At 47.3% G+C, this 25,116-nt stretch overlaps 1 protein-coding gene across 3 annotated transcripts in view; it reads right to left on the reverse strand.

Annotated features, from left to right (window-relative positions):
* The window catches only part of ARHGEF2 (Rho/Rac guanine nucleotide exchange factor 2), a 129,621-nt gene that overhangs the window by 86,392 nt on the left and 18,113 nt on the right, over window positions 1–25,116 (reverse strand). Inside the window, exon 1 of one of the 3 annotated variants that reach the window (XM_067472558.1) lies at window positions 4,373–4,468. The exons of the other annotated variants lie outside the window; for them this stretch is intronic. The gene's annotated coding sequence lies outside the window, so the exon portion shown is untranslated. Of the gene's footprint in view, window positions 1–4,372; window positions 4,469–25,116 lie in introns of those variants that run through there. 3 annotated transcript variants of the gene reach the window in all.

Raw genomic sequence — 25,116 nt, forward strand, 5'->3', positions numbered from 1 at the left:
TGGTACACAGATTCCCCATGACCCATTTTACGTCCTGAGGTAGTTTGGAGGGGATTGGACCATGGATGATGGGATTTAAAGTACTTTCACTCACTTCCAGACACCACTGCGACCCTCATGAATGATGGACTTTGACCAATCTTGGCTCACAGATTCCCCCACGAATGACGAACTTCAACCAATCTCGGCACACAGATTGCCATGACCCACTTTACGTCCTGAGGTAGTTTGGAGGGGATTGGACTATGGATGATGGGATTTGAAGTACCTTCACTTACTTCCAGATATGACAGCAACCCCCACAAAGGACGGACGTCGACCAATCTTGGCACACAGATTGCCCATGAACCACTTTACATCCTGAGGTAGTTTGGAGGAGATTGGACAATGGATAATGGGATTTGAAGTACCTTCACTTCCTTCCAGACACCACTGTGACCACCATGACTGATGGATTTGGACCAAACTTTAGGATGCCCATCAAGGATGCCCCAGTTTCAAAGACAGGTTGTGATCCCCCCGAATGATGGACTTGGACTAAACTTGGCACACAGATTCCCCATGATGCACTTTACATCCTGAGGTAGTTTGGAGGAGGATGGACAATGGATGATGGGGTTTGAAGTACCCTCAATCTGTGTGCCAAGTTTGGTCCAGGTCCGTTATTCGTGGGGGTCACAGTGGTCTCTGGACATGAGAATGGACCAAACTTGGCACACAGATTGCCCATGACCCACATTACGTTCTTAGGTAGTTTGGAGGAGATTGGACCATGGATGATGGGATTCGAAGTACCTTCACTTACTTCCAGACACCACTGCAACCCCCACGAATGACAAACATGGACCATACTTTGCACACAGTCCCCCCATGACCCACTTTATATCCTGATGCAGGTTGGTGGAGGACAGACCATAGATGATGGGATTTGATGCACCCTCATTCACGTCCAGAGACCACTGTGACCCCCATGAATGATGGACCTGGACCAACCTTGGCACACAGTTCCCCCATGACCCACTTTACATCCTGATGCAGGTTGGGGGAGGATGGACTGTGGATTATGGTGTTTGCTGTACCTTCACTTACTTCCAAACACCACTGCAACCCCCACGAATGACAGACCTTGACCAAACTTGGCACGCAGTCCCTCCATGACCCATTTTACATCCTGATCCAGTTTGGGAGAGGATGCATCACAGATGATGGGATTTGTAGTACCTTCACTCACTTCCAGACACCACTGCAACCCCCACGAATGACGGACCTTGACCAAACTTGGCACACAGTCCCTCCATGACCCATTTTACATCCTGATACAGTTTGGGAGAGGATGCATCACAGATGATGGGATTTGTAGTACCTTCACTCACTTCCAGACACCACTGCAACCCCCACGAATGACGGACCTTGACCAAACTTGGCACGCAGTCCCTCCATGACCCATTTTACATCCTGATCCAGTTTGGGAGAGGATGCATCACAGATGATGGGATTTGTAATACCTTCACTCAGTTCGAGACACCACTGCGACCCCCACGAATGACAGACTTGGACCAAACTTGGCACACAGTCCCCCTATGACCCATTTTACATCCTGATCCAGTTTGGGAGAGGATGCATCACAGATGATGGGATTTGTAGTACCTTCACTCACTTCCAGACACGACTGCGACTCCCACAAATGGAGGACCTGAGTATGGGGCCTGCGGCTGTTAGGAATGGTGGGAGTTGAAGTCCAAAACACCTGGAGAGCCCAAGTTAGCTCATGATCTGGAGATTGATTCAAGTAATATAGGAACGAACGCTGCATTAGTATTTCTTTTAATGAGCTGGACATAACCTGGCCAAGCTTATGATGATTTGGACCTTGCCAAACTAAAACTCACTTATTATTATTATTATTATTATTATTATTATTATTATTACTGCGGGAGACCCAAAGCAGCTCAACAGAAAAGCATCAATGTACAAATCGTCCCATTGCATTGAGCCATGGCTGCTACACACATTCCAAGGACAGAAGGAGTCGACACCAAAGCAATCACCCCCAGAAAAGCGAAAAGCGTTTCCATCCCGAAAAGTCACACTTTTGAAAATAGATGTGACGGAACGGAATGTGAACCGAGAACCAAGACGAGGCACATCCGACCTCCACGCATCGGCCTGAAAGAACCCTCCTTTGTTTGCCGTTTCCTCGGTCACGTGGAGAGAACATCCCATGCCTTTGATAACACATGCAGGACGCCTTGCAAAATGCTACACGGGTGGGTCAAAAAGTTTGGCCTCCTGGGTCATAACACCGTTCGGAATGAACCGATAGCAACCAAAGTTGCTCCAAATCATCGCCTGAACTGCCCTCTACGCAAAAATACCTCTCAACAGAGTTGCCATCAATTAGTACACAGCAGCTTTTCTGTTGAGTTCCAGGGCAAGGAAATCAGCTACCGAACAGGAGCTTTTTTGTTGAGTTCCAGGGCCAGAGAAGCAGATGGAGGAAACAGAAGAACGGCCTGCCTCAGGGGAGCGTGCTTGCTCCATCCATGTTCAACATTTACACAAATGATCAGCCACTGCCAGAAGGGACAGAGAGCTTCATCTATGCTGACGATCGTGCCATCACCACTCAAGGAAATCAGCTACCAAACAGGAGCTTTTTTGTTGAGTTCCAGGGCCAGAGAAGCAGATGGCGGAAACAGAAGAACGGCCTGCCTCAGGGGAGCGTGCTTGCTCCATCCATGTTCAACATCTACACAAATGACCAGTGATGAGGGACAGAGTGTTTCATCTATGCCAATGATCGTGCCATCACCGCTCAAGGAAATCAGCTACCGAACAGGAGCTTTTTTGTTGAGTTCCAGGGCCAGAGAAGCAGATGGCGGAAACAGAAGAACGGCCTGCCTCAGGGGAGCGTGCTTACGCCATCAACATTTAATATTTACACAAATGATCAGCCACTGCCAGAAGGGACAGAGTTTAATCTATGCTGACGATCATGCCATCACCACTCCAGTGTAGCTGCACCCAGAGAAAACTACAACTCCCAGGATTCCACCCCGAGGAAAGTAATTGACCCTGGAAAATGACAACTTCCAGGATTCCACCCAGAGGAAAGCCATTGAGCTTGGGAAACGACAGCTACTAAGATTCCACCCAGAGGAAAACCATTGACCTTGCGAAACTACAACTCCCAGGATTCCACCCAGAAGAAAGCCATTGAGCTTGGAAAATGACAACTCCCAGGATTCCACCCAGAGGAAAGCCATTGACCTTGGGAAACTACAACTCCCAGGATTCCACCCAGAGGAAAGCCATTGACCCTGGAAAACGACAACTCCCAGGATTCCACCCAGAGCAAAGCCATTGAGCTTGGGAAATGACAACTCCCAGGATTTCGCCCAGAAAGCCATTGACCTTGGGAAACTACAACTCCCAGGATTCCACCCAGAGGAAAGCCACTGAACCTGGAAAGTGACAACTCCTAGGATTCCACCCAGAGGGAAGCCATTGACCTTGGGAAACTACAACTCCCAGGATTCCACCCAGAGGAAAGCCACTGAACCTGGAAAGTGACAACTCCTAGGATTCCACCCAGAGGAAAGACATTGACTTTGAGAAACTACAACTCCCAGGATTCCACCCAGAGGAAAGCCATTGACCCTGGAAAACGACAACTCCCAGGATTCCACCCAGAGCAAAGCCATTGAGCTTGGGAAATGACAACTCCCAGGATTTCGCCCAGAAAGCCATTGACCTTGGAAAACTACAACTCCCAGGATTCCACCCAGAGGAAAGCCATTGAACTTGGGAAACAACAACTCCTAGGATTCCACCCAGAGGAAAGCCATTGAGCTTGGGAAATGACAACTCCTAGGATTCCACCCAGAGGAAAGCCATTGACCTTGGGAAACTACAACTCCCAGGATTCCACCCAGAGGAAAGCCATTGAACTTGGGAAACAACAACTCCTAGGATTCCACCCAGAGGAAATCCACTGAGTTTGGGAAACGACAACTCCTAGGATTCCACCCAGAGGAAAGCCATTGAGCTTGGGAAACTACAACTCCCAGGATTCCACCGAGAGAAAAGCCATTGACCCTGGAAAATGACAATTCCCAGGATTCCACCCAGAGGAAAGCCATTGAGCTTGGGAAATGACAACTCCCAGGATTTTGCCCAGAAAGCCATTGAGTTTGGGAAACTACAACTCCTAGGCTTCCACCCAGAGGAGACAAAGTGGCTTAGCATAAAAGCATTAGCATACTATTGACCATATACAAATATGCAAACATCACAACAGAATTAAATAATTTTTTTTACTTTTTTCTGGTTGTAAACATGCCAAACTCTTCCTTCACTTTCTGAAACTTACAGAAAAGCGCCGGAGAGGGATCCAATGGCAAAGCGGGGTCTTTTTCCAGCTCCGAAAATCCCCCAAATCAGCCTGGTTGGGCCAAAGGAAGGGACTGGACTGGGACGAAATGTCCCTTTTTCCGGCTTCCTAACCCTCGGGCCTCCTTCTTGACCTTCCTGGTTATTCATTGACTCGAATCAGCTGGATCCTAGCAGCTGCGGGCGGCTGTTTTCGCACACACAACAAGAGCGCACACCCAAAAATATACAAAGGCTAGGGCGGTGTGCTGGCAGATGGATTCCTATTTCAAAGATAGCCATCTGTTGGGAGTGTTTTGATTGTGCTATTCTTTCCAACAGCCATATAACCTTCATGCTCAGTCTTTACCCTATGGACCAGCATTTCTCAACTTGGGGGTCGCGGCCACTGGAGGGGTTGTGACTGGGTTTCAAAGGGTCGCACGGCCTGCCTCAGGGGAGCGTGCTTGCCCCATCCATGTTCAACATCTACAAAAATGACCAGCCATTGCCAGAAGGGACAGAGAGTTTCATCTATGCTGATGATCGTGCCATCACCACTCAAGGAAATCAGCCACCGAACAGGAGCTTTTCTGTTGAGTTCTAGGGCCAGAGAAGCAGACGGCGGAAACAGAAGAACGGCCTGCCTCAGGGGAGCGTGCTTGCTCCATCCATGTTCAACATCTACACAAATGACCAGCCACTGCCAGAAGGGACAGAGAGCTTCATCTATGCTGATGATTGTGCCATCACCGCTCAAGCAGGGAGCTTTGAGATGGTAGAACAGAAGCTCTCCGAAGCTCTAGGTGCCCTTACTGCCTGTTACAGGGAAAACAAGCTTGCTCCATCCATGTTCAACATCTACACAAATGACCAGCCACTGCCAGAAGGGACAGAGAGTGTCATCTATGCTGATGACTGTGCCATCACCGCTCAAGCAGGGAGCTTTGAGATGGTAGAACAGAAGCTTTCCGAAGCTCTAGGTGCTCTTACTGCCTATTTTCCAGCTGATCCCTAGTCCATCTAAAACACAGACATGTGCCTTTCCTCTCAAGAACAGACAAGCATCCCGAGCTCTGAGGATTATGACCTGGGAAGGAATCCCACTGGAGCATTGCAGCGCACCCAAATCCCTGGGAGGAGTCACTCTGGACCGTGCTCTGACCTACAAGAAGCACTGCCTGAACATCAAGCAAAAAGCGGGTGCTAGAAACAATATAATATGAAAGGTGACTGGCACAACCTGGGGATCACAACCAGACACAGTGAAGACATCTGCCCTTGCGCTATGCTACTCTGCTGCTGCGTATGCATGCCCAGTGTGGAACACATCTCACCACGCTCAAACAGTGGATGTGGCTCTTAATGAGACATGCCGCATTATCACAGGGTGCCTGCGCCCTACACCACTGGAGAAATGACACTGCTTAGCCGGTATTGCACCACCTGACATCCGCCGGGAAGTAGCAGCCAATAGTGAAAGGACCAAGGCAGAGACATCTCCAGCTCATCCCTTGTTTGAATATCAGCCAGCACGTCAACGACTTAAATCTAGAAATAGTTTTCTAAGATCTACAGAGACACTTGCTGGAACACCTCAGCAAGCGAGAGTCCAAAAGTGGCAGGCTCAAATCAATGACTGATACCAAATGAGAGACTCCCCCCTGGGCACACAGAAGACTGGGTGACCTGGAAGGCACTGAACAGACTGCGCTCGGGCACCACGAGATGCAGAGCCAACCTCAAGAAATGGGGGTAAAAAGTGGAATCCTCAACATGCGAGTGTGGAGAGGAGCAAACCACTGACCACCTGCTGCAATGCACCCTGAGCCCTGCAAATCCTCCCACCAAAATCCCTCCTCCGCTGTGATTGGCCGGCTTCCCATCCAAGGGGAGGGCTCTTTCTGAGACTCCAAGGGAGAGCAGGCATGCTTGGCACATTGGTGCGTATGTGTGTGCAAGGGAGAGCGTGCAAGGCTGGAGGGAGGCTCACATCATTAAGTCACCCCATGGGGGTTCTGTGTGAGAAGTTTGGCCCAATTCTATCATTGGTGAGGTTTGATTGTAGGTGGACTATAAATCCCAGCAACTACGACTCCCAAATGTCAAGGTCTATTTTCCCCAAACTCCAGCAGTATTCACATTTGGGTATATTGAGTATCAGTGCCAAGTCTGGTCCAGATCCATCATTGTTTGAGTCTCTGGATGTAGGTGAACTATAACTCCCAAACTCAAGGTCAATGCCCACCAAACCCTTCCAGTATTTTCTGTTGGTCATGGAGTTCTATGTGCAGAGTTTGGTTCAATCCCATTGTTGGTGGAGTTCAGAGTGCTCTTTGGTTGTAGGTGAACTATATATCCCAGCAACTACAACTTCCAAATGTCAAGGTCTATTTTCCCCAAACTCCATTAGTTTTCATATTTGGGCATATTGAGCATTGACCTTGAGTTTGGGAGTTGTAGTTCACCTGCATCCAGAGAGCACCCTGGACAAAAACAATGATGGATCTGGACCGAACTTGGTACAAATACTCAAGTTGCTGAGATTTATAGTTCACCTACAATCAAAGAGCAACTACAACTCCCAAATGTCAAGGTCTATTTTCCCCAAACTCCATCAGTTTTCACATTTGGGTATTTTCTGTTGGTCATGGGAGTTCTGTGTGCAGAGTTTGGTTCAATTCAATCATTGGTGGAGTTCAGAGTGCTCTTTGGTTGTAGGTGAACTAGAAATCCCAGCAACTACAACTCCCAAATGACAAAATCACCACTCCACCCCACCCCAACCCCATAACAATACCACTATGACAGTTCTGAAGTAGCAACGAAAATAATGTCATGGTTGGGGGTCAACACATAATCCTGAGAGTTGCAGTTTCCCAAGGTCAGTGGCATTAGGAAGGTTGAGGATCGCTGCCAGATTTGCCCCGGCCTTGCAAGGAAACGTCTGGAATATTAAAATTGCGTCTGCCTGGCAAAAGAGCCTTTTCCGGTGCCTTTGGCCCTTGCCCGGCTATTGTCTGAGAACAGAGCCAAGTACTTGGAAACCCTTTGAAATGTGATTTTCGGTTCCACTGTGTCCATTGCACACACACACACACCCCTTCCTGTTAAATCCTGTTTGGCTCCCATTCCGCTCACTTCTCTCCCGGAGTTGTTTGTCTTCGGTTTTCCAAGACACAGTTTTCTATGCCGTGGGAAACTACAACTCCCAGGATTCCATCCAGAGGAAAGGCGTTAAACCCTGGAAAACCACAACTCTCAGGATTCCACCCAGAGGAAAGCCATTGAGCTAGGGAAACAATAACTTCCGGGATTCCACCCAGAGGAAAGGCGTTAAACCCTGGAAAACCACAACTCCCATGATTCCACCCAGGGGAAAGCAATTGGCCTTGGAAAACTGCAACTCCCAGGATTCCACCCAGAGGAACAGCATTAACCCTGGAAAACTACGACTTCCAGGATTCCACCCAGGGGAAGGCAGGTTGAGCCCCACTGCCATGCCTCAAGGCGATGGAATCCTAGGAGTTGTAGTTTCCTGAGGTCAATGGATTTCCCCTGGGTGGAATCCTGGAAGTCGTAGTTTTCCAGGATTAACGCCGTTCCCCTGAGTGGAATCCTGGAAGTCGTAGTTTTCCAGGATTAATGCCGTCCCCCTGGGTGGAATCCTGGAAGTCATAGTTTTCCAGGGTTAATGCCTTTCCTCTGGATGGAATTCTGGGAGTTGTAGCTTTCCAGGGTCAATGGCTTTCCCCTGGGCGGAATCATGGGAGTTGTAGTTTTCCAGGGTTAGCACCTTTCCTCTGGATGGAATTCTGGGAGTTGTAGCTTTCCAGGGTCAATGGCTTTCCCCTGGGTTGAATCCCAGGAGTTGTAGTTTTCCAAGGCCAATGGCTTTCCCCTGGGTGGAATCCTGGGAATTGTAGTTTTTCCTCTGGGTGGAATCCTGGGATTTGTAGTTTCCCAAGGTCAATGACTTTCCCCTGGGTGGAATCCCAGGATTTGTAGTTTTCCAGGGTCAGTGGCTTTCCTCTGGATGGAATCCTGGGAGTTGTAGTTTCCTAGGGTCAATGGCTTTCCTCCAGATGGAATCCTGGGAGTTGTGGTTTTCCAGGATCAATGGCTTTCACTTGGGTGGAATCCTGGGGGTTGTAGTTTCCCAAGGTCAATGTCCGTCCTCTGGGTGCAGCTACACTGGAGAATGAAGGCAGTCTGATCCGCATTCGAACTGCCACGGCTCAATGTGATATAATCCTGGGAGTTGTCGTTTCCCAAGGTCAATGGCTTTTCCCTGGGCGGAATCCTGGGAGTTGTAGTTTTCCAAGGTCAATGGCTTTTCCCTGGGAGGAATCCTGGGAGTTGTAGTTTTTCAAGGTTAATGCCTTTCCTGTGGGTGGAATCCTGGGGGTTGTAGTTTCCCAAGGTCAATGTCCGTCCTCTGGGTGCAGCTACACTGGAGAATGAAGGCAGTCTGATCGCCATTTAAACTGCCACGGCTCAATGTGATATAATCCTGGGAGTTGTCGTTTCCCAAGGTCAGTGGCTTTTCCCTGGGCGGAATCCTGGGATTTGTAGTTTCCCAAGGTCAACGACTTTCCCCTGGGTGGAATCCCGGGATTTGTAGTTTTCCAGGGGCAGTGGCTTTCCTCTGGATGGAATCCTGGGAATTGTAGTTTTCCAAGGCCAATGGCTTCCCCTTGGGTGGAATCCTGAAAGTCGTAGTTTTCCAGGGTTAATGCCTTTCCTCTGGATGGAATTCTGAGAGTTGTAGTTTCCCAAGGTCAATGGCTTTCCTCCAGATGGAATCCTGGAAGTTGTAATTTTCCAAGGTTAATGCCTTTCCTTTGGGTGGAATCTTGGAAGTCGTAGTTTTCCAGGATTAATGTCTTTCCTCTGGATGGAATCCTGGGAGTTGTAGTTTTCCAAGGCCAATGGCTTTACTGTGGGTGTAATCCTGGGAATTGTAGTTTCCCAAGGTCAATGGCTTTTCCCTGGGAGTTGTAGTTTCCTGGGGACGGTGGCATTTCCTTTGTGCGCACCGACACCAGAGCTCCGGCTGGGAGGTCCAAAGGGCCACTCCCTAAACTACAAATCCCAGGATTTCTTAAAATGTTGCACTGCTTGGAAAGGAAAGAGATATAGCTAAATATAGAGCCTATTAATGTACATATATATATAGATTAGATATCTAGATATATAGATATATAATCAGCAAGCCTTGCGTCATTCTTTCCAGAGCAAAGTTGGCAAGGAGGGCCTTCTCTTGGGAATCCCGACATCTCCCCTCTCGCTCCGTTCCTTCGGGATTCGGCACTCCCTCTTTCCAAATTGGGCGAGGAAAGGCAGAGAGAGGAGCGATGGAGAGGAAAGCTATATATATCCCGCAGGAACATGACTGCGAGGAACACCCACGTCCCTTCTGTGAGATTCCTGGAGGCCAGAAATGATGAGTTTTTGGCCTGGAAAAATGACAGAAAAATCCCAAAAGAGGGAAGATTGAGCAAACTTCGGCCTTCTGGGTCTTTTGGACTCCAACTCCCATTATTCCTAACAGCCTACAAGTCCCAAACTCAAGGTCAACGACCACCCAACCCTTCCAGTACTTTCTGTTGGTCGTAGGAGTTCTGAATTCCAAGTTTGGCCCAATTCCATCATTGGTGGAGTTCAGCGTGCTCTCTGATTGTAGGTGAACTATAAATCCCAGCAACTACAACTCTCTGAATGCCAAGGTCTATTTTCTCCAAACTCCACCAATGTTCACACCAAACCGTGCAAGTATTCTGTGTGCAAGAGTTCTGTGTGCCAAGTTTGGTTCAATTCCATCATTGGTGGAGTTCAGAGTGCTCTCTGATTGTAGGTGAACTATAAATCCCAGCAACTACAACTCCTGAATGCCAAGATCCATTTTCCCCTAAACTCCACGAGTGATCTCAATTGAGCAGACTGAGTATCCTTGCCAAGTCTGGACCAATTCCATCATTGGTGGAGTTCAGCGTGCTCTCTGATTGTAGGTGAACTATAAATCTCAGCAACTACAACTCTCTGAATGCCAAGGTCTATTTTCTCCAAACTCCACCAGTGTTCACACCAAACCCCGCAAGTATTCTGTGTGCAAGAGTTCTGTGTGCCAAGTTTGGCCCAATTCCATTGTTGGTGGAGTTTGGGCATATTGAGTATATCCTTGCCAAGTCTGGTCCAGATCCATCATTGTTTGAGACTCTGGATGTAGGTGAACTACAACTCCCAAACTCAAGGTCAACGCCCACCAAACCCTTCCAGTATTTTCTGTTGGTCGTGGGAGTTCTGTTTGCAAAGTTTGGCCAATTCCATCATTGGTGGAGTTCAGCGTGCTCTCTGATTGTAAGTGAACTATAAATCCCAGCAACTCCAACTTCTAAATACCAAGGTCTATTTTCCCCGAACTCCACTAGTGTTCACATTTGGCCGTATTGAGTATTTGTACCAAGTCTGGTCCAGATCCATCATTGTTTGAGTCTCTGGATGTAGGTGAACTACAACTCCCAAACGCAAGGTCAATGCCCACCACACCCTGATGTTATGTTTGGGGGGATCACCACAACATGAGGAACTCTACTAAGGGGTCGCGGCCTTAGGATGAGTCTCTGGATGTAGGTGAACTACAACTCTCAAACTCAAGGTCAATGCCCACCACACCCTGATGTTATGTTTGGGGGGATCACCGCAACATGAGGAACTCTACTAAGGGGTCGCGGCCTTAGGATGAGTCTCTGGATGTAGGTGAACTACAACTCCCAAACTCAAGGTCAATGCCCACCACACCCTGATGTTATGTTTGGGGAGATCACCGCAACATGAGGAACTCTACTAAGGGGTCGCGGCCTTAGGATGAGTCTCTGGATGTAGGTGAACTACAACTCCCAAACTCAAGGTCAATGCTCACCACACCCTGATGTTATGTTTGGGGGGATCACCACAACATGAGGAACTCTACTAAGGGGTCGCGGTCTTAGGATGAGTCTCTGGATGTAGGTGAACTACAACTCCCAAACTCAAGGTCAATGCCCACCACACCCTGATGTTATGTTTGGGGGGATCACCGCAACATGAGGAACTCTACTAAGGGGTTGCTGGATGTAGGTGAACTACAACTCCCAAACTCAAGGTCAATGCCCACCACACCCTGATGTTATGTTTGGGGGGGTCACCACAACATGAGGAACTCTACTAAGGGGTCGCGGCCTTAGGATGAGTCTCTGGATGTAGGTGAACTACAACTCCCAAACGCAAGGTCAATGCCCACCACACCCTGATGTTATCTTTGGGGGGGTCACCACAACATGAGGAACTCTACTTAGGGGTCGCGGCCTTAGGATGAGTCTCTGGATGTAGGTGAACTACAACTCCCAAACTCAAGGTCAATGCCCACCACACCCTGATGTTATGTTTGGGGGGATCACCACAACATGAGGAACTCTACTAAGGGGTCGCGGCCTTAGGATGAGTCTCTGGATGTAGGTGAACTACAACTCCCAAACGCAAGGTCAATGCCCACCACACCCTGATGTTATGTTTGGGGGGATCACCACAACATGAGGAACTCTACTAAGGGGTCGCGGCCTTAGGATGAGTCTCTGGATGTAGGTGAACTACAACTCTCAAACTCAAGGTCAATGCCCACCACACCCTGATGTTATGTTTGGGGGGATCACCGCAACATGAGGAACTCTACTAAGGGGTCGCGGCCTTAGGATGAGTCTCTGGATGTAGGTGAACTACAACTCCCAAACTCAAGGTCAATGCCCACCACACCCTGATGTTATGTTTGGGGAGATCACCGCAACATGAGGAACTCTACTAAGGGGTCGCGGCCTTAGGATGAGTCTCTGGATGTAGGTGAACTACAACTCCCAAACTCAAGGTCAATGCTCACCACACCCTGATGTTATGTTTGGGGGGATCACCACAACATGAGGAACTCTACTAAGGGGTCGCGGTCTTAGGATGAGTCTCTGGATGTAGGTGAACTACAACTCCCAAACTCAAGGTCAATGCCCACCACACCCTGATGTTATGTTTGGGGGGATCACCGCAACATGAGGAACTCTACTAAGGGGTTGCTGGATGTAGGTGAACTACAACTCCCAAACTCAAGGTCAATGCCCACCACACCCTGATGTTATGTTTGGGGGGGTCACCACAACATGAGGAACTCTACTAAGGGGTCGCGGCCTTAGGATGAGTCTCTGGATGTAGGTGAACTACAACTCCCAAACGCAAGGTCAATGCCCACCACACCCTGATGTTATCTTTGGGGGGGTCACCACAACATGAGGAACTCTACTTAGGGGTCGCGGCCTTAGGATGAGTCTCTGGATGTAGGTGAACTACAACTCCCAAACTCAAGGTCAATGCCCACCACACCCTGATGTTATGTTTGGGGGGATCACCACAACATGAGGAACTCTACTAAGGGGTCGCGGCCTTAGGATGAGTCTCTGGATGTAGGTGAACTACAACTCCCAAACGCAAGGTCAATGCCCACCACACCCTGATGTTATGTTTGGGGGGTCACCACAACATGAGGAACTCTACTAAGGGGTCGCGGCCTTAGGATGAGTCTCTGGATGTAGGTGAACTACAACTCCCAAACTCACGGTCAATGCCCACCACACCCTGATGTTATGTTTGGGGGGTCACCGCAACATGAGGAACTCTACTAAGGGGTCGCGGCCTTAGAATGAGTCTCTGGATGGAGGTGAACTACAACTCCCAAACGCAAGGTCAATGCCCACCACACCCTGATGTTATGTTTGGGGGGTCACCACAACATGAGGAACTCTACTAAGGGGTCGCGGCCTTAGGATGAGTCTCTGGATGTAGGTGAACTACAACTCCCAAACTCACGGTCAATGCCCACCACACCCTGATGTTATGTTTGGGGGGTCACCGCAACATGAGGAACTCTACTAAGGGGTCGCGGCCTTAGAATGAGTCTCTGGATGGAGGTGAACTACAACTCCCAAACTCAACGTCAATGCCCACCACACCCTGATGTTATGTTTGGGGGGAATCACCGCAACATGAGGAACTCTACTAAGGGGTCGCGGCCTTAGGATGAGTCTCTGGATGTAGGTGAACTACAACTCCCAAACTCAAGGTCAATGCCCACCACACCCTGATGTTATGTTTGGGGGATCACCACAACATGAGGAACTCTACTAAGGGGTCGCGGCCTTAGGATGAGTCTCTGGATGTAGGTGAACTACAACTCCCAAACTCACGGTCAATGCCCAGCACACCCTGATGTTATATTTGGGGGATCACCACAACATGAGGAACTCTACTAAGGGGTCTCGGCCTTAGGATGAGTCTCTGGATGTAGGTGAACTACAACTCCCAAACTCAAGGTCAATGCCCACCACACTCTGATGTTATGTTTCGGGGGATCACCGCAACATGAGGAACTCTACTAAGGGGTCGCGGCCTTAGGATGAGTCTCTGGATGTAGGCGAACTACAACTCCCAAACTCAAGGTCAATGCCCACCACACCCTGATGTTATGTTTGGGGAGAGCGATGGAAGGGAATCTGGGTCCTTGGGTGGGAAAACCTGGCTTGTTTGTGTGCTCGGCTGGCCACTCCCCGCCAGCTGTTGTGTCGCCGCAACGGTTGGCCCCAACGGCTGAAATTACAATCCGACTGGAAAAAATTGGGGAATCGAGGGAGTCTGGGAGAGAGCCTTAATCCTCTTGATCCCTCCAAACAGGTGCTCCCTGGGAAATGGACGGGATATTGTTTTCCCGAACTACGTCATCACCCATCGTCCCCCAGTTCAAACTGGTTTAACATAGGCGGGTTGAGTCAGAGGTGGCCCTAGGAATTTTCAACGGTAGACCTCTTCCCCCCCCCCCCCCTTCGTGGGAGTTCTGTGTGCCATATTTGGTTCAATTCCATCCTTGGTGGAGTTCAGAGTGCGCTTTGATTGTCGGTGAACTATACATCCCCGTAACTACAACCCGCCTATGTCAAGGTCTATTTTCCCCCAAGAGTACCCCTGGGCAAAATCAACTCTACTGCAACTGCTTACTTTGCGTAAGGGTTGAGCCACCCCTGTCCCAACTCCATTGGTGGAGTTCAGAATGCTCTTTCATTGTCGGTGAACTATACATCCCCGTAACTACAACTCGCATATGTCAAGGTCTATTTTCCCCCAAGAGCACCCCTGGGCAAAATCAACTCTACTGCGACTGCTTACTATGCGTATGGGTTGAGCCGCCCCTGTCCGAACTCCATTGGTGGAGTTCAGCATGCTCTTTGATTGTCGGTGAACTATACATCCCCGTAACTACAACTCGCATATGTCAAGGTCTATTTTCCCCCAAGAGCACCCCTGGGCAAAATCAACTCTACTGCAACTGCTTACTTTGCGTATGGGTTGAGCCGCCCCTGTCCCAACTCCATTGGTGGAGTTCAGAATGCTCTTTGATTGTAGGTGAACTATACATCCCAGTAACTACAACTCGCCTATGTCAAGGTCTATTTTCCCCCAAGAGCACCCATGGGCAAAATCAACTCTACTGTGACTGCTTACTTTGCGTATGGGTTGAGCCGCCCCTGTCCCAACTCCATTGGTGGAGTTCAGAATGCTCTTTGATTGTAGGTGAACTATACATCCCAGTAACTACAACTCGCCTATGTCAAGGTCTATTTTCCCCCAAGAGCACCCATGGGCAAAATCAACTCTACTGTGACTGCTTACTTTGCGTAAGGGTTGAGCCGCCCCTGCCCCAACTCCATTGGTGGAGTTCAGCATGCTCTTTGATTGTCGGTGAACTATACATCCCAGTAACCATAACTCGTCTATGTCAAGGTCTATTTTCCCCCAAGAGCACCCCTGGGCAATATCAACTCTACCACGACTGCTTACTATGCGTATGGGTTGAGCCGCCCCTGCCCCAACTCCATTGGTGGAGTTCAGCATGCTCCTTGATTGTCGGTGAACTATACATCCCAGTAACTACAACTCGCCTATGTCAAGGTCTATTTTCCCCCAAGAGCACCTCTGGGCAAAATCAACTCTACTGCGACTGCTTACTATGCGTATGGGTTGAGCCGCCCCTGCCCCAACTCCATTGGTGGAGTTCAGCATGCTCTTTGATTGTCGGTGAACTATACATCCCAGTAACTACAACTCGCCTATGTCAAGGTCTATTTTCCCCCAAGAGCACCCCTGGGCAAAATCAACTCTACTGCAACTGCTTACTTTGCGTATGGGTTGAGCCGCCCCTGTCCCAACTCCATTGGTGGAGTTCAGAATGCTCTTTGATTGTAGGTGAACTATACATCCCAGTAACTACAACTCGCCTATGTCAAGGTCTATTTTCCCCCAAGAGCACCCATGGGCAAAATCAACTCTACTGTGACTGCTTACTTTGCGTAAGGGTTGAGCCGCCCCTGCCCCAACTCCATTGGTGGAGTTCAGCATGCTCTTTGATTGTCGGTGAACTATACATCCCAGTAACCATAACTCGTCTATGTCAAGGTCTATTTTCCCCCAAGAGCACCCCTGGGCAATATCAACTCTACCACGACTGCTTACTATGCGTATGGGTTGAGCCGCCCCTGCCCCAACTCCATTGGTGGAGTTCAGCATGCTCCTTGATTGTCGGTGAACTATACATCCCAGTAACTACAACTCGCCTATGTCAAGGTCTATTTTCCCCCAAGAGCACCTCTGGGCAAAATCAACTCTACTGCGACTGCTTACTATGCGTATGGGTTGAGCCGCCCCTGCCCCAACTCCATTGGTGGAGTTCAGCATGCTCTTTGATTGTCGGTGAACTATACATCCCAGTAACCATAACTCGTCTATGTCAAGGTCTATTTTCCCCCAAGAGCACCCCTGGGCAATATCAACTCTACCACGACTGCTTACTATGCGTATGGGTTGAGCCGCCCCTGCCCCAACTCCATTGGTGGAGTTCAGCATGCTCCTTGATTGTCGGTGAACTATACATCCCAGTAACTACAACTCGCCTATGTCAAGGTCTATTTTCCCCCAAGAGCACCTCTGGGCAAAATCAACTCTACTGCGACTGCTTACTATGCGTATGGGTTGAGCCGCCCCTGCCCCAACTCCATTGGTGGAGTTCAGCATGCTCTTTGATTGTCGGTGAACTATACATCCCAGTAACCATAACTCGTCTATGTCAAGGTCTATTTTCCCCCAAGAGCACCCCTGGGCAATATCAACTCTACCACGACTGCTTACTATGCGTATGGGTTGAGCCGCCCCTGCCCCAACTCCATTGGTGGAGTTCAGCATGCTCCTTGATTGTCGGTGAACTATACATCCCAGTAACTACAACTCGCCTATGTCAAGGTCTATTTTCCCCCAAGAGCACCTCTGGGCAAAATCAACTCTACTGCGACTGCTTACTATGCGTATGGGTTGAGCCGCCCCTGCCCCAACTCCATTGGTGGAGTTCAGCATGCTCTTTGATTGTCGGTGAACTATACATCCCAGTAACCATAACTCGTCTATGTCAAGGTCTATTTTCCCCCAAGAGCACCCCTGGGCAATATCAACTCTACCACGACTGCTTACTATGCGTATGGGTTGAGCCGCCCCTGCCCCAACTCCATTGGTGGAGTTCAGCATGCTCCTTGATTGTCGGTGAACTATACATCCCAGTAACTACAACTCGCCTATGTCAAGGTCTATTTTCCCCCAAGAGCACCTCTGGGCAAAATCAACTCTACTGCGACTGCTTACTATGCGTATGGGTTGAGCCGCCCCTGCCCCAACTCCATTGGTGGAGTTCAGCATGCTCTTTGATTGTCGGTGAACTATACATCCCAGTAACCATAACTCGTCTATGTCAAGGTCTATTTTCCCCCAAGAGCACCCCTGGGCAATATCAACTCTACCACGACTGCTTACTATGCGTATGGGTTGAGCCGCCCCTGCCCCAACTCCATTGGTGGAGTTCAGCATGCTCCTTGATTGTCGGTGAACTATACATCCCAGTAACTACAACTCGCCTATGTCAAGGTCTATTTTCCCCCAAGAGCACCTCTGGGCAAAATCAACTCTACTGCGACTGCTTACTTTGCGTAAGGGTTGAGCCGCCCCTGGGTCGGGTTTAAACCCAACTTTGATGGCAGCGTCCAAACTGGAATCGGGTTCTAGGAAATCAAGCGCACGGGGCAACGCTAAGCAGGCTCCCAACTTTTTCAGCTGAGAAACCCTTTAGATTCTGTATCTCTCTATCTAATCATGGATCTGTCTATCATCCATCATCCATCTATAGCTTATCTAATGTATCTATCTATCTATCTATCTATCTATTCTATCTATCTATCTATTCAATCTATTAATTATCCATCTTCTATAGCTATCTATATCTTTCTATCTATCTATGTATCCATCCATCCATTCATCCATCCATCCACCCACCTATCTATCTATCTATTTGATCTATTACTCATCCATCTTCTATAGCTATCTCTATCTATATCTTTCTATCTTTCTATCTTTCTATCTATCTATCTATCTATCTATCTATTTGATCTATTAATCATCCATCTTCTATAGCTATCTCTATCTATCTTTCTATCTATCTATCTATCTATCTATCTATCTATCTATCTATGTATCCATCCATCCATCCATGCACCCACCCATCCATCCATCCATCCATCCATCCATCCATCCATCCATCCATCTATCTATCTATCTATCTATCTATCTATCTATCTCTATTCCTTCTAGCCACCTCTGTCTGTCTATCTATCTATCTATCTATCTATCTATCTATCTATCTATCTATTTGATCTATTAATCATCCATCTTCTATAGCTATCTCTATCTATCTATCTATCTATCTATCTATCCATCTATCCATCCATCTATCCTATCATATCTGTCTATCAGATCTATTAATCATCCGTCTATAGCTATCTACCATCTGTCTATCTATCTATCTATCTATCTATCTATCTATTTGATCTATTAATCATCCATCTTCTATAGCTATCTCTATCTATCTATCTATCTATCTATCCATCTATCCATCCATCTATCCTATCATATCTGTCTATCAGATCTATTAATCATCCGTCTATAGCTATCTACCATCTGTCTATCTATCTATCTATCTATCTATCTATCTATCAATTCGATCTATTAATCATCCACCTATAGCTCTCTATCTCTATCTATATCTATCTATCTGTCTGTCTGTCTGTCTGTCTGTCTGTCTGTCCGTCCGTCCGTCCATCCATCCACCCACCCATCCACCCACCCACCCATCCATCCATCCATCTTTCCTATCTATCTATCTATTCGATCTATTAATCATCCACCTATCTATCTATCTATCTATCTATCTATCTATCTATCTCTATCCATCCATCCATCCATCCATCCATCCATCCATCCATCCACCCACCCATCCATCCATCTTTCATATCTATCTATCTATCTATCTATCTATCTATCTACCTATCTATCTATCAGATCTATTAATCATCCATCTATAGCTATCTACCATCAGATAGATCGAATAGTCTATCTATCTATTCGATCTATTAATCATCCACCTATAGCTCTCTATCTCTTCCTTCCTATCTATCTATCTATCTATCTATCTATCTATCTATCTATCTATCCACTCATCCACCCACCCACCCATCCATCCATCCATCCATCCATCTTTCATATCTATCTATCCATCTATCCATCCATCCATCCATCTATCCATCTATCTACATAATAATAATAATAATAATAATAATAATAATAATAATAATAATAGAAACCCCAGAGGCCATCCAGTCCAACCCCTTTTAATAATAATAATAATAATAATAATAATAATAATAGGAGCAACTTCAGGGACCATCCAGTCCCAACCCCTTTATTCTGCCGTGCAGGAAAAGTACAATCAAAGCACCCCCAACAGATGGCCACTTTGCCTTCGTAATAAATAATAATAATGATGCATAATAATAATAATAGCAACTCTAGGGGCCATCCAGTCCAACCCCTTTTATTGTGCCATGCAAAAAAAAGCACAATCAAAGCACCCCAACAGATGGCCACCCAACCTTTATAATTATTATGATTATGATTATTAATTAATTAATTAATTAATGATACATAATAATAATAATAATATGTATCTCTATTTTTGCATGGCACAATAAAAGGGGTTGAGTCCAACCCCTTGAGTCCAACCCCTTTTATTGTGCCATGCAAAAAAAAGCACAATGAAAGCACCCCAACAGATGGCCACTCAACATTTTTATTATTATTATTATTATTATTATTATTATTATTATTAAATAATAATAATAATAATAATAATAATAATAATAATAATAGCAGAAACCCCTTCTGAATATGCTTCATGGAAGACCACTGATTTACACAATTGAATGAACGCAGTTTGACCCCACTTTGACTACCATGGCTGCATGATGATATGGAGGGTCTTGGGAGTTATAGTTTTGCAAGACCCATAGCTTTTCCATTGCAGAACGTTTCTATTGTAAGTGACTTCTGGGGCGATGCAAAGAAAGGACTGATCTTTGGCCAGAAAACCCTGCAAAAGGATTCACCCGAAGCCCCCAGACCCATTATTTTTCTGCCCGGGGGGGGGGCTCCCCATGCCTTTTGCACAGCCGGTTCTTTGAAGAGAAGCGTTATTTATAGCCCACCGAACCCACCCCTTTTGCAAGAGGAAACTACTAATCTGCTGCCCCACACTTCCTTTTCCAAAGCATCTGGGAGAGTTTTTGCAGGCAGACTTCCTCTCTCTGCAAAGCCAAAAAGGCCCCCCTTTGCCAGGCCCCATTTTGACTTGGGTGGGTTCGGGGAGGGTTTCCTGAGTGGACTGCAAACACTGGGGGGCAAACAAACAAAGCCTCCAAGGGGTGGACCCTGACACCGCCGGGTCAAAACGCAAGCCGGAAGGGCCTTTGTATTTATTTATTCCCTTGAACTCTATACCACTTTAGCCCCACTTTCAAACTATTGGGAGATGTAGTTCTACAAGGTCCACAGCTTCCTGTGGGTGGAGAATGAATGCAGCTTGGTCCCACGTGAACGTGTACGAGCCAATGTTTTGGAAAACTATAACTCCCAGGGTTTCACAGCATTGGGAGTTGTAGTTAGATTATGATTTAGTGTTCTTTGGCAAACTATAATTACCAGGGTTTCACAGGATTGGGTGTTGTAGTTTAATGAGGGCCCAGCACTCTTTTGGCAAACTACAACTTTCAGGGTTTCACAGCATTGGGAAACATAGTTTGATGAGGCCCTATTATAGGCATATTATAACTCCCAGGGGTTCACAACACTGGGAGTTGTAGTTTGATGAGGCCCTAGCACTCTTTGGCAAACTATAACTCCCAGGGTTTCACAGCATTGGGAGTTGTAGTTTGATGAGGCCCTAGCGCTCTTTGGCAAACTATAACTCCCAGGGTTTCACAGCATTGGGAGTCGTAATTTGATGAGGACTTAGTGTTCTTTGGCAAACTATAACTCCGAGGGTTTCACAGCATTGGGAGATATAATTTGGTGAAGATTTAGCGCTCGTTGGCAAACTATAACTCCCATGGTGTCACAGCATTGTGAGTTGTAGTTCGATGGGGCCCTAGAACTCTTTGGAAAATTATCACTCCCGGGGTTTCACAGCATTGGGAGTTGTAGTTTGATGAGAATTTAGTGCTCTTTGGCAAACTACAACTTCCAGGGCTTCACAGCATTAGGAGTGGTAGTTTGATGAGGATTTAGTGCTCTTTGGCAAACTACAACTTCCAGGGCTTCACAGCATTAGGAGTTGTAGTTAGATGAGGATTTAGCACTCTTTGACAAACTATAACTCCTAAGGTTTGACAGCATTAGCAACCCATAACTCCCATGGTATCACAGCATTGAGAGTTGTAATTTGATGAGGCCCCACACCCTTTAGCAAACTATAACTCCTAAGGTTTCACAGCATTGGGAGTTGTAGTTTGATGAGGATTTAGCACTCTTTGGTAAACTATAACTCCCAAGGCGTCACAGCATTGGGAGTTGTAGTTTGACGGGGCCCTAGAACTCTTTGGAAAACTACAACTCCCACCATTCTATTTTGTGGCAGTGGAAGTAAAGGCCGGGAGGCCCAGACGGTGACGACGGTTCCACAGACGTGAGTCACTCTCAATCTGCGGCATTTCCTTTCCCCAGAAAGAGGAAATTGGCCTCCCATTGCCTGCGGGAAACACGTCCCAAGCCATCCCAGCAAGGCTCCCGGGTGCCAGCGGGCCAAAGCCAAAGGTTCAAAGCATTCGGTGGCCCCAGAAAACTACAACTCCGGAAGCCCCTTCTCCCCACGCTTGGCCCCTCCAAGGCTTTCCAAACATACGAGTCTGGTTTTCAGTGGAAGGCGGGCGGAAGTGACGGCGCATGAGTCAGGCGCACTGAGATAAATAGCATTGCAGAAGTGAGTCAAAGGCAAGCCACAGCTTGGCAAACAAAATGATAAGCTTCTGATGCGTGGAATGCATGGGGTTCCATGCGTAAACGTATGATGGGTCACATTGGCATCTCCGAGGACCATCTCTATGGCCTCTGGAGGGCCCCACACATCAAAACGTAACTTCACGGAAACATAGAGGAGGTCTCCTCCATGTCTGGAGGCTCAAGAATGCACAGAATCGTAGAATCCGAAAGATACAGATACCCTCACTGATTGACTTTGAAGCGGCAAGGCTATTCAATGCTAATCAAGCTGGCCAATGGCAACATTCTTTGGTAGGCAAGATATATATATTCCACTTCTCACCTTTCCAACATACGTCAATGCAGATACCCTCACTGATTGACTTTGGAGCTGTAAGGCTATTCAATGCTCATCAAGGTGGCCAATGGTAACATTCACACTTGCCTCCAACAGACAAGAGTTCTTTCTCTCACCCTGGACATCATTCCACAGATATATATATACCCTCACTTTGCAGATACTCTCACTGATTGACTTTGAAGTGGCAAGGCTATTCAATGCTAATCAAGCTGGCCAATGGCAACATTGTTTGGTAGACAAGATATATACATTCTACTTGTCATGTTTCCAACAGACCTCTAGACAGATACCCTCACTGATTGACTTTGGAGCTGCAAGGCCATTCAATGCTAGTCAAGCTGGCCAATAGCAGCATTCACACTTGCCTCCAACAGGCAAGAGTTCTTTCCACGACCCTGGAAATCATTCCACAGATATAGATATAGATATATATACCTTCACTTTGCAGATACCCTCACTGATTGACTTTGAAGCTGCAAGGCCATTCAGTGCTGGCCAATGGCAACATTCCCACCTGCCTCCGACAAGACTTCTTTCCACCACCCTGGCCATCATTCCACAGATATATATACCCTCACTTTGCAGCTACCCTCACTGATTGACTTTGAAGCTGCAAGGCCATTCAATGCTAACCAAGCTGGCCAATGGCAACATTCACGCTTATCTCCAGCAGACAAGAGTTTTTTCCACCACTCTGGACATCATTGCACATATATATATCCTCATTTTGCAGATACCTTCACTGATTGACTTTGAAGCTGCAGGACCATTCAATGCTAATCATGCTGGCCAATGGCAACATTCACAATTGCCTCCAACAGACAAGAGTTCTTTCCACACCCTGGCCATCATTCCACAGATATATATACCCTCACTTTGCATCTACCCTCGCTGATTGACTTTGCAGCTGCAAGGTTTTCATGCTAATCAAGCTGGCCAATGGCAACATTCCCCACCTGCCTCCAACACACAAGAGTTCTTTCTCCCACCCCGGACATCATTCCACAGGGATATATACACAGTCCACTTGCCTCATTTCCAATTGACATCTATGCAGATGCCCTCAGTGATTGACTTTGCAGCTGCAAGGCCATTCATGCTAATTAATATTCATGCTAATTAACAAGGCCATTCATGCTAATTAACATTCTTGGGCAGGCAAGATATATACATTCCACTTGTCACATTTCCAACATACATCAATGCAGATACTCTCACTGATTGACTTTGGAGCTGCAAGTCCATTCAATGCTCATCAAGGTAGCCAATTGCAACATTCACACTTGCCTCCAACAGACAAGAGTTCTTTCTCCCACCCTGGACATCATTCCACAGGGATATATACAGTCCTTGTTTCCAACAGACATCTATGCAGATACCCTCACTGATTGACTTTGGAGCTGCAAGGCCATTCAGTGCTCATCAAGGTAGCCAATTGCAACATTCACACTTGCCTCCAACAGACAAGAGTTCTTTCTCCCACCCTGGACATTATTCCATACACACACACACACACACACACACACACACACAGTCCACTTGACTCATTTCGAACAGACCTCTATGCAGATATCCTCACTGATTGACTTGGTGCGTCTCTCTATATATATATATTTGTGTGTGTCCAATACACACACACACACACACACACACACACACACAGTCCACTTGACTCATTTTGAACAGACTTCTATGCAGATACCCTCACTGATTGACTTGGTGCGTCTCTCTCTATATATATATTTGTGTGTGTGTGTGTCCAATATACAAACACACACACACACACACACACACAGTCCACTTGACTCATTTCGAACAGACCTCTATGCAGATACCCTCACTGATTGACTTGGTGCGTCTCTCTCTCTCTCTATATATATATATATTTGTGTGTGTGTCCATTGGGAAGTCCTTCCGAATGTTTGGGTGGGAAAAAATGGGTTTCCCCCTCTTTGTTTTGGTTTGTCCCAGTGCGCAGACAACCACCTGTGCAAACACACAACATTGCAACACGGCGCAAATTGTTATGTTTGGGAAAAGGCAGGAGGAGGAGGAGGAGGAGAACGAGGGCCTGATGCAACGTGGAGGCAATCTCCTCCCAAGTCTGGCGGAGAACATCTGGGAGGGTGTTTCCACTCTCGTAAGCCAAGGATCCGCTGGAGATGGCTCTGAAAGTGAGCGAGGAAGGCAGAAGTCCAAGCCCGGTGACACACTTCCAAAGGGATTTCCTGACAACAACAAGGAGCATGCATGTTCCCCTTTCCTCTGAGGCTGAGAGAGTGTGCTGTCTAGGGTCTACGCTAGGTTCTTTGCACCCTGGGGAACCCAATCAAAGTCAGAAGCTTGCCTAGAACTGGTTGCAAAGTTGCAAACCCGGCTTGGTTTCAATATGGAGAAGCAGCGCCCTCTCCTGACTATTTTGCTCACTATTTTGCTACTCGGATTTTGGCCAATTCGGGGCCAAAGGGAATGTCGAATCTGCAGATAAGGGACATGTAACTACTATGCTGTGCCGTCTTTATAAAGTTCTGGAGAGACTTATTTTGCCTAGAATTATGGAAAAAATAGACTCGTTTATGACCCCCGGTTTCAGGAAAGGCAGAAGCTGCACATCGCAAGTGCTGAACCTGATTCAGCACATAGAAGATGGCTTTGAAAGGCAGCAGATCAAAGAAACTGTCTTCATAGATCTGTCAGCAGCCTAGGACACTGTCAATCATCGCCTCTTCCTGAGAAAAATGTATACCACCCATTCACACTGCTTAGGTGGTGATGGCACGATCGTCAGCATAGGAAATCTGCTACAAAACAGGAGCTTTTTTGTTGAGTTCCAGGATCAGAAAAGCAGGTGGCGGAAACAGAAAATCGACCTGCCTCAGGAGAACGTGCTTGCTCTATCAAGAAACTTCAAG

This window comes from Anolis sagrei, chromosome 12 (genome assembly GCF_037176765.1).
Source record: "Anolis sagrei isolate rAnoSag1 chromosome 12, rAnoSag1.mat, whole genome shotgun sequence".
Classification (NCBI taxonomy): domain Eukaryota; kingdom Metazoa; phylum Chordata; class Lepidosauria; order Squamata; family Dactyloidae; genus Anolis; species Anolis sagrei.